This window comes from Pongo pygmaeus, chromosome 14, assembly GCF_028885625.2.
Source record: "Pongo pygmaeus isolate AG05252 chromosome 14, NHGRI_mPonPyg2-v2.0_pri, whole genome shotgun sequence".
Classification (NCBI taxonomy): domain Eukaryota; kingdom Metazoa; phylum Chordata; class Mammalia; order Primates; family Hominidae; genus Pongo; species Pongo pygmaeus.
In genome coordinates, this window is record NC_072387.2 from 29402214 (window position 1) to 29419189 (window position 16976).

Sequence of the window (16976 nt, forward strand, 5' to 3'; positions counted from 1 at the left end):
AAGAGTCACTGTTACATGGTAATATGCCATTCATTTGGATGAGATTATATATAGGTAATAGTCACAAGTTCTAACTTCCATGTTAATTTGAGGAGATTTTTCATAAAATTTTATCAACACTAGTTTCTAATGGAAACTAGTCTTAGAAGTTTTTTGCTATTTGTTTGAGGTAAAGTTTTTTTTAGAAAGTTATAATTATATTGAACTATCATGCTTTAGGGTTTAAATGTTGGAAATTTGGTTTTGTAAGAAGAAGAGTTTGGTTTCTTGTTCGTTTGTTTGTTTTGGTTTGTTTTTGGCATGCGAAGAGCTGTGTCCTGGAATTGGTGCCCAAAAAATTTTAAGTGTGGTATGAACTGTTTATGTCACTGAGTAAAATTAGACACGTCTGTTGCTAATGTGAGGGGATGAAACATGAGACAGGGCTAAACTCGTGAGAGCCCTTTCTCCAGGGACAGTTGCTGAAGCTTCATCCTTTGCTCTCATTCTGTAAGTCATAGAAAAGTTTGAAACATTCTGTCTCTGGTAGAGCTCGGGCCAGCTGTAGTTCATTCGCCAGTGTGCTTTTCTTAATATCTAAGGTAAGTGCTCAGTTTTAACTTAGATTTTATATCAATACAAAGTACTACCTAAAAACCAAACACTTAAGAGGTTTCTTAATATTCTTTCTTCTTTGGTGGCATAATAATAAATTTAAAATAATGTTGAATAAATTGGTGTGTCACAACATAATGATATATCAAGTATCAATAAAATTCTCATTTCAACTAAGTTATTCTGACTACAAATATGCTACATATTTTTAGCATAATCCTATATTTCTAATATTTTTAATTTGTAGAATGCCAAAGATAGCATTTCTGTATTATTGGGCATTGAATTGTATCCTGTAGTTAATTTAAACAAAGTGTTATCTTTAAGATCACCTACTTCTAATTCTGCTCTTAAACTTTAGTGGTAGAATTACATTTGCTTTACATTTTCTTGATAGTTTTGTTATAGACACTAAGAAATAAACTAAAATGAATGACAACAAAAGTCCAGTGGTTTTATAAGTTGGAAATAAACAAAACAAGAGCAAAATAGCAACCTGACTCCTTCACTATTTTTGGAGTGAAAAAGGGAAGAATGTTTCTTTCCCCAAATCTGGAAAATATAAAATGCTGCTCAAAATATGTATGAAAAAATAAACATAAGTGGGGTAAAAGTACACATGTGCTAATGCTTCAGCTTACTGAAGTTATGAGTTCTTTCTTTGCGTTTTCTGAATTAATATATGACAACTAGCAAACACAATTTTTTTAAAGGAAAGCTTAGAAAAAAATAATACGGGAAAATATAACTCAGCTGGCTGAAAGATTTGCCAGCAGAATGGAGTAACTACCAGTACAAAACGAACTACGGAATACACCGTTTATTTTTTGCTTATTTTCTTGCAAACATTTTGTGGGTAAAAAAGGCTCCTTCGTGGAACTTAAAAAGTAATGCTACAAGTTGGGGTTCGTTTTATAGCTTCTAGGATTCATTTCAGATGGTCTTTCAAAGACAAATGAAAAGTAGCATTTCCATGTAGTTAGATATAGCATTCCAAAGACTAACAAATTCAAGTGTCCAAAAGATATCAGCTAAGCTTGCAGTTAAAATGCAGAAAATGAAATTGTTCCATATTGTCCTTTAAAAAATGTACTTGCTAGTCATTAAACTAAGTTGTTATTAAATTGCATTAAAAGTTAAATAATAATTGTAAATCATACTGGGTGCCCAATGTGTTCAGTTTTGCATAATTTATAGGGCCTGAGGATCTCCCTCCACTTCCGAATCTGTGGCTCATCACAGCCCTTGTGTCTTCTCAGCTGAGGCACCAGAGCTGTGGTTTCCTAGTGGGAAGGGAGAAACTACAGCGTCCTGAGGATGACTCTGCTACTCTCCTGCTCCTTCAGAACCCACCTTGACCCTCATGACACCTTCCTATCTCTCCCTCCCTCTCTCCTTTTCTCTTAGCCTTTATGGCATCTGTCTGGCTTTATTATTCTCCAGACCTACTGCAGGGCCAGATAGTTCTACGACGTTCTCATGAGGATTGCAGGATCCATCACTTGCTACTGTGGCCATTTTGGATTCCAGCTTCATTTTTAATTTTATATGTTATTCTGTAGATAGTTTTATGGGAACATTGGTACAGGAGTATTTAGTAATTTGTGGATAGTAAGGGTCTCAAGACTTTTCTCAGAATCTGTGAAAATCTCAGTGCCTACTCGACTTCAGTATGACTAGTAGGTAGGACCACTGAGGAATGGGGACAAAGGAGGGCTCGCTGTGCCCAAAGGCGTTTGTGCTTCATCCTAAGCACCAGTGAGACCTTTGAACCTCTAGAAAAGGAGAGCAGCGCAGTCACATGGGTGCTTTGGAAGGATCACTGCAGTTGACATGGAGAATGGATTGGGGCAGTGGAGGCAGCAGTGAAGGGTACCTTAAAACCTAGCTTCACCTTCGTGACTTGTTTAACTCTGTTTTTAAAATGCTCAATTAATTTTACTTGAGAAACATCTCTGGAAAGTCTAACATCAATGAAGAGGCTATGATTAAAAGTTTAGGCTATGGAGCCAGACTGCCATTTGAACTCGTATGAATTACTTAATTTCTGTGTCTCAGTTTCTTCATTTGTAAGGTGAGAGGAGTTGCACTGTAGCAGCTACCATTTTAACAAGTATCAAATTTAGTCTATATAAGGCAATTAGAAAGTTTCTGACTTCTTAGTAAATAGTAGCTTCCATCGGCATGACCCTTCAATGCACCCTCTTATCCTGACCCCACACTGCGGGAAAGTCAGGAAGACCTCAGGAAAATGACGGTAACTGGTCAGGAACTTGAACCTGCTTCTCACAGTCCCCTAAGAAGGCGCACCAGAAAGGAGCCCTAAGCAGGCAGGAGACTCCAGGCTGAGGCTATTTCTGCTGTTTCTGTGGAGAACGTTCTCTGCACGCACCCATGGCTGCTCAGAAGGGGTGTGTGCATTCCAGGATGCAAATAGCCCTCCTGGCATTCCCAGCGGCTGCCTGCCTATTCCTTGTGGTGAGGTCTATGAAGGAAAGAAAGGCAAGTGACTGTTAACTTTCCCATGAAAATCTTCCTTTTGTTCAACATTTTAGATTGTAACGAAAACTTTATATAAAATATTCTCCCTTTATTTTTATTTTTGAGACAGAGTCTCGCTCTATTGCCCAGGCTGGAGTGCAGTGGCACGGTCTTGGCTCACTGCAACCTCACCTCCCGGGTTCAAGCGATTCTTCTGCCTCAGCCTCCCTAGTAGCTGGGATTACAGGCATATGCCACCATGCCCAGCTAATTTTTGTATTTTTAGTAGAGACGGAGTTTCACCATGTTAGGATGGTCTCGACCTCCTGACCTCGTGATCCACCCGCCTCAACCCCTCAAAGTGCTGGGATTACAGGCATGAGCCACCATGCCCAGCCTATATAAAATACTCTAAAATGTTAATCTTGGTGAAACAATATAAGTGTGTTGTCTCCATACTGGAATGCATTTGAATGTTTGTATTTTGGCAACATTTGAAAGTCATTTTAAATCATCCCATTCATATCCCAAAGCAAAGGTGATAATAACGACATGAATAAATGGCCCTGAGGCCATCTGAAACTTTTTAAATGAACTGTCAGGCCATAGGAAAAATACGTATATACCACATTTGGTAAGAAACTTAAGTGCACCTCAAGAATTTCTTTACGCAGTTAGAGTCTTGCAACTAAAAAGAAGTGCAGCATAGTTGATACACTGAAATAACTTCCTTTTCTTAAAATTTTAACTTAATATTGTGTGAATGTTCTTCAGAGTTAGAATTTAGTTATACACAATTTTTAGGGACTAGGCAAATTGAAGGTTTTTTTTTTTTTTTCTAGAAGGGGGCAGTGATAGTTGATTTGCTTAAAAATTTTAGGCTTAGTATAAAAATAAAAATACTTATAAAATAGATTACAGGCTACTTTATTTGCTGTTTGGTTAAACACAAACTTCATGTGTAATTTTAATTTAAGAATATTCTAAACTCCGTTCTCCTTTGTGAATAACAGCAAATTTAAGAGTCATGTCTACACAGGATAAATGGTACTGCAATGTAGGCTGGTCCCCTTCACAGGGCTACTACATAATGAACTGGTTTCTGGATGGCCAGTAAGGGGGTCTTTTTAATTCTCTCTCTCTCTGTCTCACTTTTCTAAGAAGTATCCTTGGCCTCAGCCCACACCTTGCCCAGCTTCCTGTCCTAACCTAGCCGGCCTCCCTCATTGCCTGGTGCCTTCCTCTTGAGAGCATTCCCTTAATACAACACCTGAACAAGAATCCACATCTCAGGCTGCTTCCAGGGAACCTGATGTGAGATAGTGTCAACCTAAATAACAAGCAAGCTCCCAAAGAAAAGATGTTCATTTGTGAATAGAGCATTGCAGTGGCAATATGAGGATTACATAATTGTTCTGAAATTATTGTCCTTGGCTACAAAGATCAATAACAAGAGTAACACCAGTATGAGATTGCAGGCAGATGTCCTCGCAGAAGTATTTAAGGTTGTGGTTTTTGCAATCTTTTGTGATAATTTTTGTTATCAGCATACAAGCATAAAAAAATTCTCTTTATGGCCTTCCCTGGTTCTGTTTGTCAGAGTTTTCTTAACGTTAGTGATCCTGACAACTTTCACATAGATAAAGTTGAATAGTATTCTGAGAATTCCATCAGCATACCTGATCACAGGCTGGAGTGCAATGGCGGGATCTTGGCTCACTACACCCTCCGCCTTCTGGGTTCAAGCAGTTCTCCTGCCTCAGTCTCCAGAGTAGCTGAGACTACAGGCAACTGCCACCATGCCTGGCTTATTTTTATATTTTTAGTAGAGACGGGGTTTCACCATGTTGGCCAGAACGGTCTCGATCTCCTGACCTCGTGATCTGCTCGCCTTGGCCTCCTAAAGTGCTGGGATTACAGGCGTAAGCCACTGCGTCCGGCCCCCAATCACTTTTAAATTCCAATTTTTCCAACAGCAATTGCTGAGACAGGTTCCCTGGGAAACAGACTCCAAGCTGGAGATATGCGTGCCATGTATTGGAATCCATCTTGAAAAAAAAAAAATCCCTGTAGGACAGCAAAGGTGGCAAAGTGGGCAGAAGGAGATGTCGAATAGTCCTGTAGCTGCCACAGGGCTAGAGGCCTGCAGGGCTGTCCCCAAATCCAGGGAGGGGCCGGGCTTTCACCCAGTGCACTGATAAAACGTAGGAGTGTGCCTCTCATGGGGAAACACAGCCATGGGCGACGCAGCTTAGTGCAGTCTGAAGTCATTCTCGTTATCAGCCATCACTCCTACAGCTGAAGGAAGGAGTGTCTTGGTTCTGAAGGGTGACGGTTGACATAGCATGAGTCCACCCCTCGCATCACTCAGATCCTCTTGCTTTGTTTACCTAATTTGGGAACAGCTCCTCCAAGGGTTTGATTGATCTCTTTTCCTGGGGGAACACTGAGGGAATATTAATGACAGGAACTAGAGCCTCCCCTTATGCAGAAGGTCTCATGACTACAGCTGATACTTATCCATCCTTTTTCCCTCCCACCACCTTCATCTACCCATACAGCATTTGCTTCATTCTCATCTAACACCCTGGCTGGTCTGAGTAGCCTTGCGGTGACCCTGACATTCAACTCTGAAGGGTCTTAGCCTTGGTCACCAACCCCTAACCAGTCCCAACGCACTTGTGGTTCACACATGGCTGAGAATTTGCTCTCAAAATGGCCAGAGGAATACCAGCAAATGCCTTGCTGGTCCGCCTGGGTGACAAACATATTCTTCCCAGACAATTCTTGTCAGAATGGTGCATCGTGCCCTCACCAGTGGTATCCGACATGAGGAGGTGAAGTGATTGCAGCAGCTTGAAGATGACTGGGACTCACGTTGTGTCCTCTGGTAGAAGCACTCCCTGCTGGGAGCAGACTTCCAGATCCACAGAGCCCGTGGTAATGGGGATGGGAGGCACATACTTCCCAGCTGGCAAACATGACCACTTCTACGCTCACCATTGGTTTCCAGAGGGATATATCCTATCCACTGGGGATGGAGCGCCATAATGGTTGTTGATTTTGGATGTACAGAACTGCATTCTGAAGTATCCCCCATCCTCACAGGGGATCAGGGGCCTCAACGGCAGCTTTAAAAGATTGTTCTATCACCCTGTCAGGCCAGAAGCTGCCGGAAATACAGAAGGTGGCAAGAACAGGGGATCCCGGGCTCATGTACCTAGCACCCCTCCACCTTTGCCATAAGGTGGGTCATTTGGCTTGTTGGCATCTCCTGTGGGATTCCACATCAGTGGATCACACATTCTGTAAGTTCTTGGACAGTGATGCTGGCCAAGGCCCTGCAGGTAGAAAAGAAAAACCCACCCCGGCCTACCTGTCAGTTCCCGTCAAGATGATGTAACCCCCTGGCCACCGAGTGGCTGCTTGGTCTTATTGAGGGATGCTGCTGTATCCAGGTTCAGCATCCGTGTCTGCTGTGGACAGTTTAGACATTCAGCAGGGGCAGTGGCTGGATCAGCCTTGCCAAGAGGAGGCCTAGCTATTGGGCCCATGCATGGCCTCCCTCCCTGCCACCGCTCTGGGCTACTCTGTATATGACCCCATTGTGGGAGCCCTGGAGTGGATGGCGGTGGGCCAGCTGTGTCAACTGGGTGAGCCACTCTCACTATGGTGCCCCTTCTACAGTGGACAGCTTGGAGGCTGTTAACGTGATAAAAGATCTTCCTCCTTGGTGCCAGTAGGTCCATCCACAAGCCTGTTCCTCAGACTTTTCTGTCCTCCCTATTCCAAACTTCCCTTCCACCCAAGCCATTCACCACCATCCATGAGACCATATATAGTCTAACCTCAGCCTCAGGTGATTTCTGTTTCCACAAGAAGTGGATACACAGGTGCGCTGCCTGCAGCTTTGTAAGTGAGGAGGTTTTCTCTCACCACAATCTTTCAGGGCCACCCATTGCAGTGTGGCAGCCGGCCTTCTGTGGATTGCACCCACAGAGGCCTACCACATGTGGCCTGTTTCCTCCCTGGAAGGCTGGCCATAAGGGTCACCCCTGTGTGGCCAGGAGAGGTGCATTAGTGGTGGGTGACCGGGACTCTGGGTCCCTTGCACATGTCCCCTCTGCCTGCCTCGTCCCTGGTGCCCCACTTCTGACTTAACAGTGATTGCTGCTGTCTCCTGACCTGAGGCCTTGGTGCATCTCACAGAGCTCAGGTCATGATGTGAAATTCTGTGCATGGGATTATGCTGTCCCATGACCATGTGCTCTGTCTTCCACCAACACCCAGTAGAGTGTTTTACAAACGGCATATGGTTCTCTGCTGCAGATGGCATGGCCTGATTCCAAACTCCTGGAGGCCTGTGCTGTGATTCTTCCACTGCAGCTTGCCATGAATGCCACATTACCTCCTTTCCATCAAGGATGCATCTAACCCCACAGGGGCACCAGCAGGTCCAGCCTGCAGTATATGCAGGCCTGATGCAGAGCCCTGTTCTGGCCACGCTAAAGCTGTCATTCTGTAAATGGGTTAATTTTTCCAAGGCCAGAACCTGCAGTGGTCTAAGAGGCATCATTTTTCCTTACTTTGCAGGGGATTTCCCTGCATGCCCTAGAACACTAGATCCTAAAAAACACTAAGGTGGCAGGTTCAGATCTTGGTAGGATTTCTCTCTCACCCTCTGGACACGTCTTCTACTACGGCTTTTTTTTTTGTTTGTTTTTTGAGGCAGAGTCTTGCTCTGTCTCCCAGGCTGGAGTGCAATGGAGCAATCTCGGCTCACTGCAACCTCCACCTCCCAGGTTCAAGCTATTCTCCTGCCTCAGTCTCTGGAGTAGTTGGGATTACAGGCGCCTGCCTGCTAATTTTTTTTTTTTTTAGAGACAGGTATTCACCATGTTGGTCAGGCTGGTCATGAATTCCTGACCTCAAGCAATCCGCCTGCCTCTGCCTCCCAAAGTGCTGGGATTATAGATGTGAGCCACCATGCCCGGCCTAAGAAGGCTTTTAACATATTTGTTGCATTCACTCATCTAGTCCAGTCCACATGGTATCATGAAGCTAGTGGACAAATGCTGTTCTGAGATTGTCCAAAATGGCTTAGATCCCTTCTGGCCATAGGAATGGGGCAAGTAAATACTGCAGCCTAGCCCATGGGCCTATGAAGCTCTTCAGTTCCTCTATGTGAGATAAATGGGAGGAAGATGCCTGTGCCAGTTCAATGGCACACATGCCTGGTGCCATGCTAATCTACAGGAACAAGGATGCCTCCCCCGGCACAGGAGCTGTGCAGCTGGCTTTGAGGCAGACCACTTTCATTCTTTACGATACCTCTGGTTTTCTAGAGGCCAGATTGGTGAATTAAATGGGAATATGGTGGAGATCACTAACCTTATGTTCTTTAAGAGAGGCACTAATCTCTGCCATTCTTCCTGGGATGTGGAGGGATGACAGGCCGTTTAAGGACTTTTGGCTTTCCCCACTATAATAGCTCTCACTGCACAGGGACAGGAACTCCCCATGTGGCAGTTCTGCCAACTATCAAATATTCCCTTTCCACTTACATATTTGTTGACCAGGGAAATGACCGTTTGGTGGTTCCAAACCCTCTGTCATCCAGGCTGGAGTGCGGTGGCACGATCTCAGCTCACTGCAACCTCTGCCTCCTGGGTTCAAGCAATTTTCCTGCCTCAGCCTCCTGAGTAGCTGGGACTATAGGTGCACACCGCCACGCCCAGCTATTTTTTGTATTTTTAGTAGAGATGGGGCTTCACTGTGTTGCCCAGGCTGGTGTCGAACTCCTGAGCTCAGGCAATCCACCTGCCTCGGCCTCCAAAGTGCTGGAATTACAGGCGTGAGCCACTGTGCCTGGCTCACGCCTGTAATTTTTTTCAGCCACTGCGCCTGGCTCCTGAAATTTTTTTGGAAAATAATTTTCTTTCCCTACTTGTATTATTTCTGTAGATATGACCAACATGTAATCCTGTAGAACAACAATTAAAAATAGTTGAAGTAGAGATTTCATTGTTACATTATATTCATGCATTCAGTCAACAGATATTGGTAGGATTTCTGGACACTGTGACTGGCCTCAAAAAGGGCTTAACAGAGAAAACTATCACCTTGCTTTCATGGAGGTGGGGCAAATAGTATGGGAAGATAGATGCAACTTGGGAGGATGTTGAATAAGATAAGAGACAAGAGAGAAAGACTTGAACTTAAGAGTAATTTTCTTGGTTTCAGAATTAGAGAAATAGGTTAAAGCTATCAGCAGAACTGAGCTCCCCTACCCTACCCCTTTACCCCCCTGCCCCCTCCTTCAGGCTCAGACATGCACAAAGTCTACCTTAAATAGTGGTTATGCTCAAAGGGACGTGTCAAAGGACAACTAAATAATTACCCCTTTAGTCTCAACACAGACAACTTAGAGGTCATTGTTAGCGTGATTAAATATTCTGCTATCAAACTGTTTTAAAAGAATAAAAATATAAAATGTTTAAGTGTTTAATACATGAGGGGAATCAATACTGAAAATAATTTTAGTATAATGGCTCTATTTAAAATATTTTTGTATGATTATGTGTGGAAAGTACATGAACATTATATAGATCAATTATATAATAATTTTAGTAAATTGGTATTTGAGAGTCTTGATTGGTTGATAATAATAATATATGGTATTATAGAGTTCTTCTGACTTGATATGAGTAATGTCTGTAGTAATAATTTCTAGAACTTTGTCAAGATGGATGTAGTATCATCATATTCTATAAATATATCATCTTTGAAATATTAAGATTGTCTGGATTCCAAAACCATAAATTTTATACATGCTATGCAGTAATAGCAAGTATAATGACTTCTCTATGCTAAATATTATTCTGGGAGCATTGTGTTTTCCATTTGGAGCTTTGGGGATAAATTTTAAGAAAACATAGGCCTCCAGACACATACGCTACCTGCATATATTGGGGGTGCATCACAATTACAAAGTTAACTGGATTGGTTATGAAAGTTATATGTCCGGCCATAATAAAATGGCTTTGTTTGAAATAATTACAGTAAGTGAGGCATGATAACCTTTATGAAACTTATAATTCTCATGACATTAAATTCTTGTAATTGACCCACTGTATTTACAATCCACCTGTTGTGAGGAAGACAGCCAGCGGGTACAGGAGTCAGATAAACTTTAAGAAGTCAGATTCACAATTGCAAGCCTCATTCACAGCATCACAGGACTTCGAAGAAAACTATTATATCACCCACAATATTAGGAAAATGCTAATAAACGGCCCTGTAAAATCCTCTTGTGTTAAAGAGTTTTTTGAATAATTGAAAACTATATTTGGTGAAACTTTTCTGTTGATAATAACCTTCAGAAAATACTGTGCAATCAAACATGCCACATGTTTGCAGGTACTTGCTGAGTAATTTGCAAATACTTTCTAGATAACAGAACACAAAATCAACAACAGAAACTTTAAAAACTACATATATATATAGTCTACTAAAAAGTTACGTATTAAATCAAGACATAAATCATCTTCTTCATTTGACATCGAAATCAATTTGTGTATTTTAAAAGCAGAGATCAACCATAGTAATTCCAATTATATTTTTATGGCCAAAATAATAGCATGCCTTTAATCTGCCACTTTGTTTGGAGGTCTTAGTTTCAGAAACTATGAATAAATCTTCTACACCATCTTCCCAAGAGCTTTAGTAAGACCTCAGACTGGAGTAGAGTTGAAGGAGGGAATGCCAGTCTGAAGAAGGAAAGGAAGAGGAGAGACAGCAAGGAGAACTTCAGTTGTCGAGGTATCGGGTGCAGGGGTCAGAAAGAAAGATGACTCCATGGACCACTGCTTGGCCCAAGACCAGATGTCAAAACCACAGAGCCCTGCTGTAGAGCAATACAAATGTATTCCACCAAATGTTAGGATGCATCCTAGACCTGTGCTGACCGGCAGTCCCAAGCTGCGAGGAGAAGCCCGCCATTTGAGCTGATCGCTTGGCAGAGTTGATCATCATAAAATTATCCTTGTAGAGCTAAATAGGGTTTGTCTTTGACATTCAGTCTGGTTTATATGATAGCAAAAGGGAAATGGCCTCAGCTAGTATATTTGAAAAGCAAAAAGTAGGAATAATGCTTTTCAGATACTTCTTCCTTCCCGATCCAACACATCCATCATATGAAGGTAGAATTTTATGTGACCTCAAGCCCTAAAATACACTATTCAAAGACATATATGCTAGAAAACAGAGTAGTTAACATATATACTAGAAAACAGAGTAGTGTACTCAGCCACTGAGATGTAAAATGAGGGAAGTTGCGGCCGGGCGCAGTGGCTCATGCCTGTAATCCCAGCACTTTGGGGGGCTGAGGTGGGCGGATCACAAGGTCAGGAGATCCAGACCATCCTGGCTAACACGGTGAAACCCCGTCTCTACTAAAAAATACAAAAAATAAGCCGGGCGAGGTGGCAGGTGCCTGTAGTCCCAGCTACTCAGGAGGCTGAGGCTGGAGAATGGCATGAACCTGGGAGGCGGAGTTTGCAGTGAGCTGAGATCACGCCACTGCACTCCAGCCTGGGCAACAGAGCGAGACTGCGTCTCAAAAAAAAAAAAGTGAAGGAAGTTTCAGCCTATGAGTCATGGCATATGCATCAATCATACTATTACAGAAGTTAAAGGGCCTGGAAGTAATAATATGTACATCTATCATTTTCCCCTTCATTCGATTCTTTTCCCAGCTGTTCATGGAGTTTCTATTGAAGTTGGTAGGGTCTTTATTTATTTTATTCATTTTGTTTTGTTTTATTTTATTTTATTTTTGAGACGTAGTCTCAGAGTCTTACTCTTGTTGCTCAGGCTGGAGTGCAATGGTGCGATCTCGGCTCACTGCAACCTCCACCTCCGGAGTTTAAATGATTTCCCTCCCTCAGCCTCCTGAGTAGCTGGGATTACAGGCGCCTGCCACCACTCCCAGCTAATTTTTTTGTATTTTTAGTAGAGACAGGTTTTCACCATGTTGGCCAGGCTGGTCTCGAACTCCTGACCTCAGGTGATCCACCTGCCTCAGCCTCCCGAAGTGCTGGGATTACAGGCGTAAGCCACGGCGCCTGGCTGGTAGGGTCTTTATTAAAGAACAGTTATGAGAGATGTATGAACTATGAGTAAAGATAGAATAATTTAGGTTTTTAATTGTAATGCTATATCCTAAACACAGAAATCTATTTGACCAATACGTTGTAGATGAGGATATACTTTATTCTGCCTGCCTTTAACAAATACGTATAACTGAGCTGTTACTATGTGCCAGACCCTGCTTTAGGTGCCAGTTATATAATAAGCAAACAGACACCCTTCCTGTCTTCCTGGAGGTGAGTCTAATGAGGACCAGGCAATAAAAAGTAAACAAATAAATGCATCATTATGTCCTAAAAGGAACTTTGGAGGAAACGAACAGGACACAGTTGCAGATTGTACAGGATAAAAGGGACAAAAGCAGGTGTTTATGGAAGGCTGAGGTCAGGAGGACAGAGTGGTGGCTACGTGGTATGGACCAGTTTTCCTGGCAGTGGGAACAACGTGTGCAAAGACTATAAGATAGGAGAAAGCCTATTTCATTTGAGGGATGGAAAGGCTGGTGCTTCTGAGAAGGGCACAGTGAGATGAGATGGAGCTGGAGAGGCTGGCTGGACCAGATGGAGTGAAGTTTCATCTGACATGCGGTGGGTAGCTAGGAGTGACTTTAAACAGGGCAGAAATGGTCCTCTTGTTGGGTGCCATGTGGAGATTGGATTAAGAGAGGCAGAGTGGGTGGAGGAGACCCTGAAGAGGCTGCGCCATCAGTGTTGGAGTGGAGCAGGGGGAGGCCAGGATGAGCACAGCTGTCCTCAGGATGTGGCAGGCAGGGCTTGCTGATGAAGTAGACGTGAGGTGGCAGAGAGAGAGATTGTGATGGCACTCATGCTTCTGAGATGATCAGCTGGGAATGGCCAATGCCATGGACTGAGATGGGAATAGAGAAGGGAAGGGGGGATATTCGGGAGGTGAGGGGAAAGTTATTGAAAATTAAATTACTTTTTAACAAGTTCAGTTTGAAATACCAAGTGGAGATGTCAAACAGGCAATTATCAGAGTAGAGTAGAGAGTTCAGAGATATTTTAGGTAGAGATATGAATTTGGGAACCATCAGCCTGTAAATAGTATTTAAAGACATGATAATGAATAGGATTACCTTGAAAGATTAAAGGAAGAGAAGAGATGGTCCCAGAACAGTTCAGGCAAAATCCACCATTTAGAGGCCAGAGAAAAAGAGAAGATTATGGAAGGGCCTGAGAATTAAAGTCTAGAAAGGTAGAGGGTAAAAGTAGGAGAATACTGATTTTAAGAAAACAAGAAAAAAGTGTTTTCAAGGAGGAAATAGCTAACCGTTTCAAATAAAATGAAGAGTGAAATAAATTTTAAAAAGTGAGGGAAATAAAATAGGAAAGTGAATATTGGATTTGGAAGCAAGGAGGTTATGTGATCCCTCTGATTGATATTAGCCAAAGCTAAATACGGCAAAATAACTTCTGGAAATACATCCTTCTATCTAAAGATTTGCCTGTTCTTTAGAAGGACCTGTTTGGTGCAGAAGGAAAATAGGTCAAAAATAGTTGCAAGCATTCCTTACCATGTTGGTAGAAGGTATTCTTACTCCATGGTTTACCATCATAAGCCATCCTGCCTTTATGTCTCTTGCTATGTGTGTTATCCAGGACTGTTTCGGGTGCAAGTGACAGAAACCCAAGTCAAAGAAGTTCAAGTGAAGATGAAACTTACTAATTCATAAAATAAATTAGACAGTGCTGAATTTGGGATCTCAAATGATGTTAGGATTTCACCCCTACTCTCACACTCTCTCCCTCTTTCTTCATTCTTCCTGATTTCTTCTCTGGCAAGCTCTCTCCAAGTGGCAGAGGGATGAATATTGGCAGTGCAGTGTTAGGTCCGTTAACTTCCGATAGCAGAGGCCAGCTTCTCTCTTGGAGCATTCATATTAATTCTGGGACAACTGACACTGGCTTGCTTGTGTCCCATGACTTCCTAATGGTATTCACCATGTCTGGACTGATGATATACCCTGATTGGTCAGCATGTACCACATACACACCTGTGTTACTGGACATGTGCCCACATGACTGATAGCTGGACCACAACCACGGGGAGCTGAGGAGTGTTCTAGGGACAGACAAGAAAACAGTAGGTGCCCACTATAACAGGATACAGAAGAAAAAAGTAGACATCGACTGTAATAGGACACAGAAGAAAACAGTAGGTGCCCACTGTAATAGGATACTGAAGTAGACACAGGGTTGCAGCTGAGCTTCCAACAGTTCCTCCATATAGTTCTTTGTTAACATTAACTCAGCTTTCATTGCAGCCAACTACCAACTTAACCATTAGCTATGTGAGCACTAAGTCAGAGATTGATGGTAGGTATAAATCATGCCAAGAGCTGGAGGAAATTTGGTACCAAATAACAACTGGTCTTGGTTAAGAGGCTAGGTATCCGTAAGTGCTGGTCTTGCTGTATTGCCATTCTGTGTCTTGTTTCTGCTAACTTGTTAATGTTTCTGGATGTTGGTATTATTCCTTAGTCAAGTACTATCTAATGACACCATAAAAGCTTTAGATTTCTGAGAGCACCTAATAAAACCCAGGACAGAGCAGTGAGAAAAGTTTGTCTGAATTGCCTACCTGTGTAAATATAACACTGTGTTTTAAAATGAGCCTATAGCTGAAGTAAAAATCAAAACAAGACCAGTTTTATAAGCTAACATTTGTATGCCTGTGGGTTTGAGCTTGGTTTTTTTTTCCCCTTTTAGTCACTTGCTCGTTTGAATAAAGGTGTTTTTTGTTGTTGTTGTTGTTGCTGTTGTTGTTTTTTCTTTTTTCAGGTCTGTTAGATACTTAAAGGGCATTTATTCTGTTGGTTTGGTGTATTTTGTAGGGAACGTTTTAAAATGGCAGAGTTTGCCATTTGATTTTAAAAGTCAATCCTATTGTAAAGAAGAGAGAATGATTTGACGACCTTTTAATCTAGATGTGTGTGTGTGTATAATACGGGTATGTATGAATTCGAGAATTATGCTGATTATAACTTTTGATGAAACTGATAATTATGGTCCATCTATTTTGCTATATTTAGTGTGCTGTGCTGAGCAATTTGACTAAAAGATAAAGGAGAACTATTCTTGAAATTATTTGGTCATCCTAAATATAGTAATGAAGTTGGGATGAGTATGGTAAATTTATTAACTTTACTATTACAAAACAAATATACATATATCAATTCTATAAATCAAAAAAATACAAAAGAAATTTGGGAAATACTATTTTAAATGAAAAAAGGTGAACTATAGGAGGAAATTATTAATAATTTTTTAGTTTCCTTACAGTATTTTTCCTATGGGTATATATTTTAATATGTATATATTCTAACTTTTCATTTAACATTATATCACTAGAATTTCCCTAGGTTATTATATGTTTTTCAAACATATTTCACATACCCAAAATACTAATTTTGTAATACTGTAGTAATTTGATGAATTAATTACTCTAATTTTAATCCTTCGTTTAATGTCCAGTTTTGCCCCAGTACAGATAATAGTAAATTAAAGATCTTTAGGCACAAATTCTAGTTTTCGTTTCTAGTTGTTTCCTTTGGGTAAGTTACTAGAATTGGAATTACTATTGTTTGTTTGATGTTCTTGATACTTAGTGCCCAATATCTTTTGGGGGGTTTATGTTAACTTTCACTTTCTTCATCAGAGGAGCAGCATGTCTCTTTTTCAAACACCTGGCCAATATTATCTATTACCAGTTTTTAAATTTCCCTTAATCTTTGAAGACTGTTGCAACGTTGGTGTTTATTGGCATTTCTTTAATTCAGGGTGAAGCTGAACATTTTTGGTATGTTCATTCGTCATGTGTATTTCTTTGATGTATACGTGTATTCATTGCTTGAGTTTTATTGGATTTTTTTCTGTTTTTGCTTAGTTGAGATTATTTATATTTTAAGGATATTAACCTTGTCCTATCTTTAAGGCAAATACTTCTCCCAATTTATCTGCCATGGTGTTCTTTGTGCCACACATCTCCTAGGGCAGGAACCTCTCCACTCCTCCTTTCCGAAATGTTGGAGCTCTTTCAGAATGATGTAAGTTACGATGCAAACAGTGAGGCAGAAAACACACTGAGAATTACTGCCATTAATTAACGTGAGATGAGATGCTTCTTGGAAGTTTAAAGGAAAATAGAAGTAAAACCCATGCAATCATTCTCAATACTAGCATAACATAGGCAGCCTGAATTTAACCAGCCCACTAGCTTGCTCCTTCCCTGCCAGCTCGCCTCCTGGAAGAGCAACTTGTATAGACTGGATGCCTCTTAGTTCTCACTTTTCGTTGCCTTATTACGATCTGTGTGTATGGGCTTGTTTCTAGACTCTCCATTTTCTTTTACTTGTCAATTATTTGTCACTAGCTCATTTTTTTTTTGTTACTGTAGCACAAAGCTGTATCATCACAACCTGTAGGGTAAGTCCCACTCCTTATGCATTCATGTGTTCAACAAGCACTTACTGATTGCCTATTATGTGCACATAACTGATACTGGTCATGGTTACCTAGTCACATCATTGTAATTGACTTCTCACATGGGTTACCTTGTCATTTGGAGGGATGATGCACCATGGTGGTGCTTGTTACGTAGTAAGAAATTACCTGTCTGGATATTAGAGCTAGGTGACATGGCTTATGAAAGACAGTTTTTGAAACTGTGGAAAGTAATTGTTCAGGAGTTTTCAGACTGACATTATAAGTGCTATAAGAGGTTTGCTAAGC

At 41.4% G+C, this 16976-nt stretch overlaps 1 protein-coding gene across 3 annotated transcripts in view; it reads left to right on the plus strand.

Moving 5' to 3' along the window:
- The window catches only part of SGCG (sarcoglycan gamma), a 171537-nt gene that overhangs the window by 20464 nt on the left and 134097 nt on the right, over positions 1–16976 (plus strand). Inside the window, exon 1 of one of the 3 annotated variants that reach the window (XM_054446831.2) lies at positions 453–581. The exons of the other annotated variants lie outside the window; for them this stretch is intronic. The gene's annotated coding sequence lies outside the window, so the exon portion shown is untranslated. Of the gene's footprint in view, positions 1–452; positions 582–16976 lie in introns of those variants that run through there. 3 annotated transcript variants of the gene reach the window in all.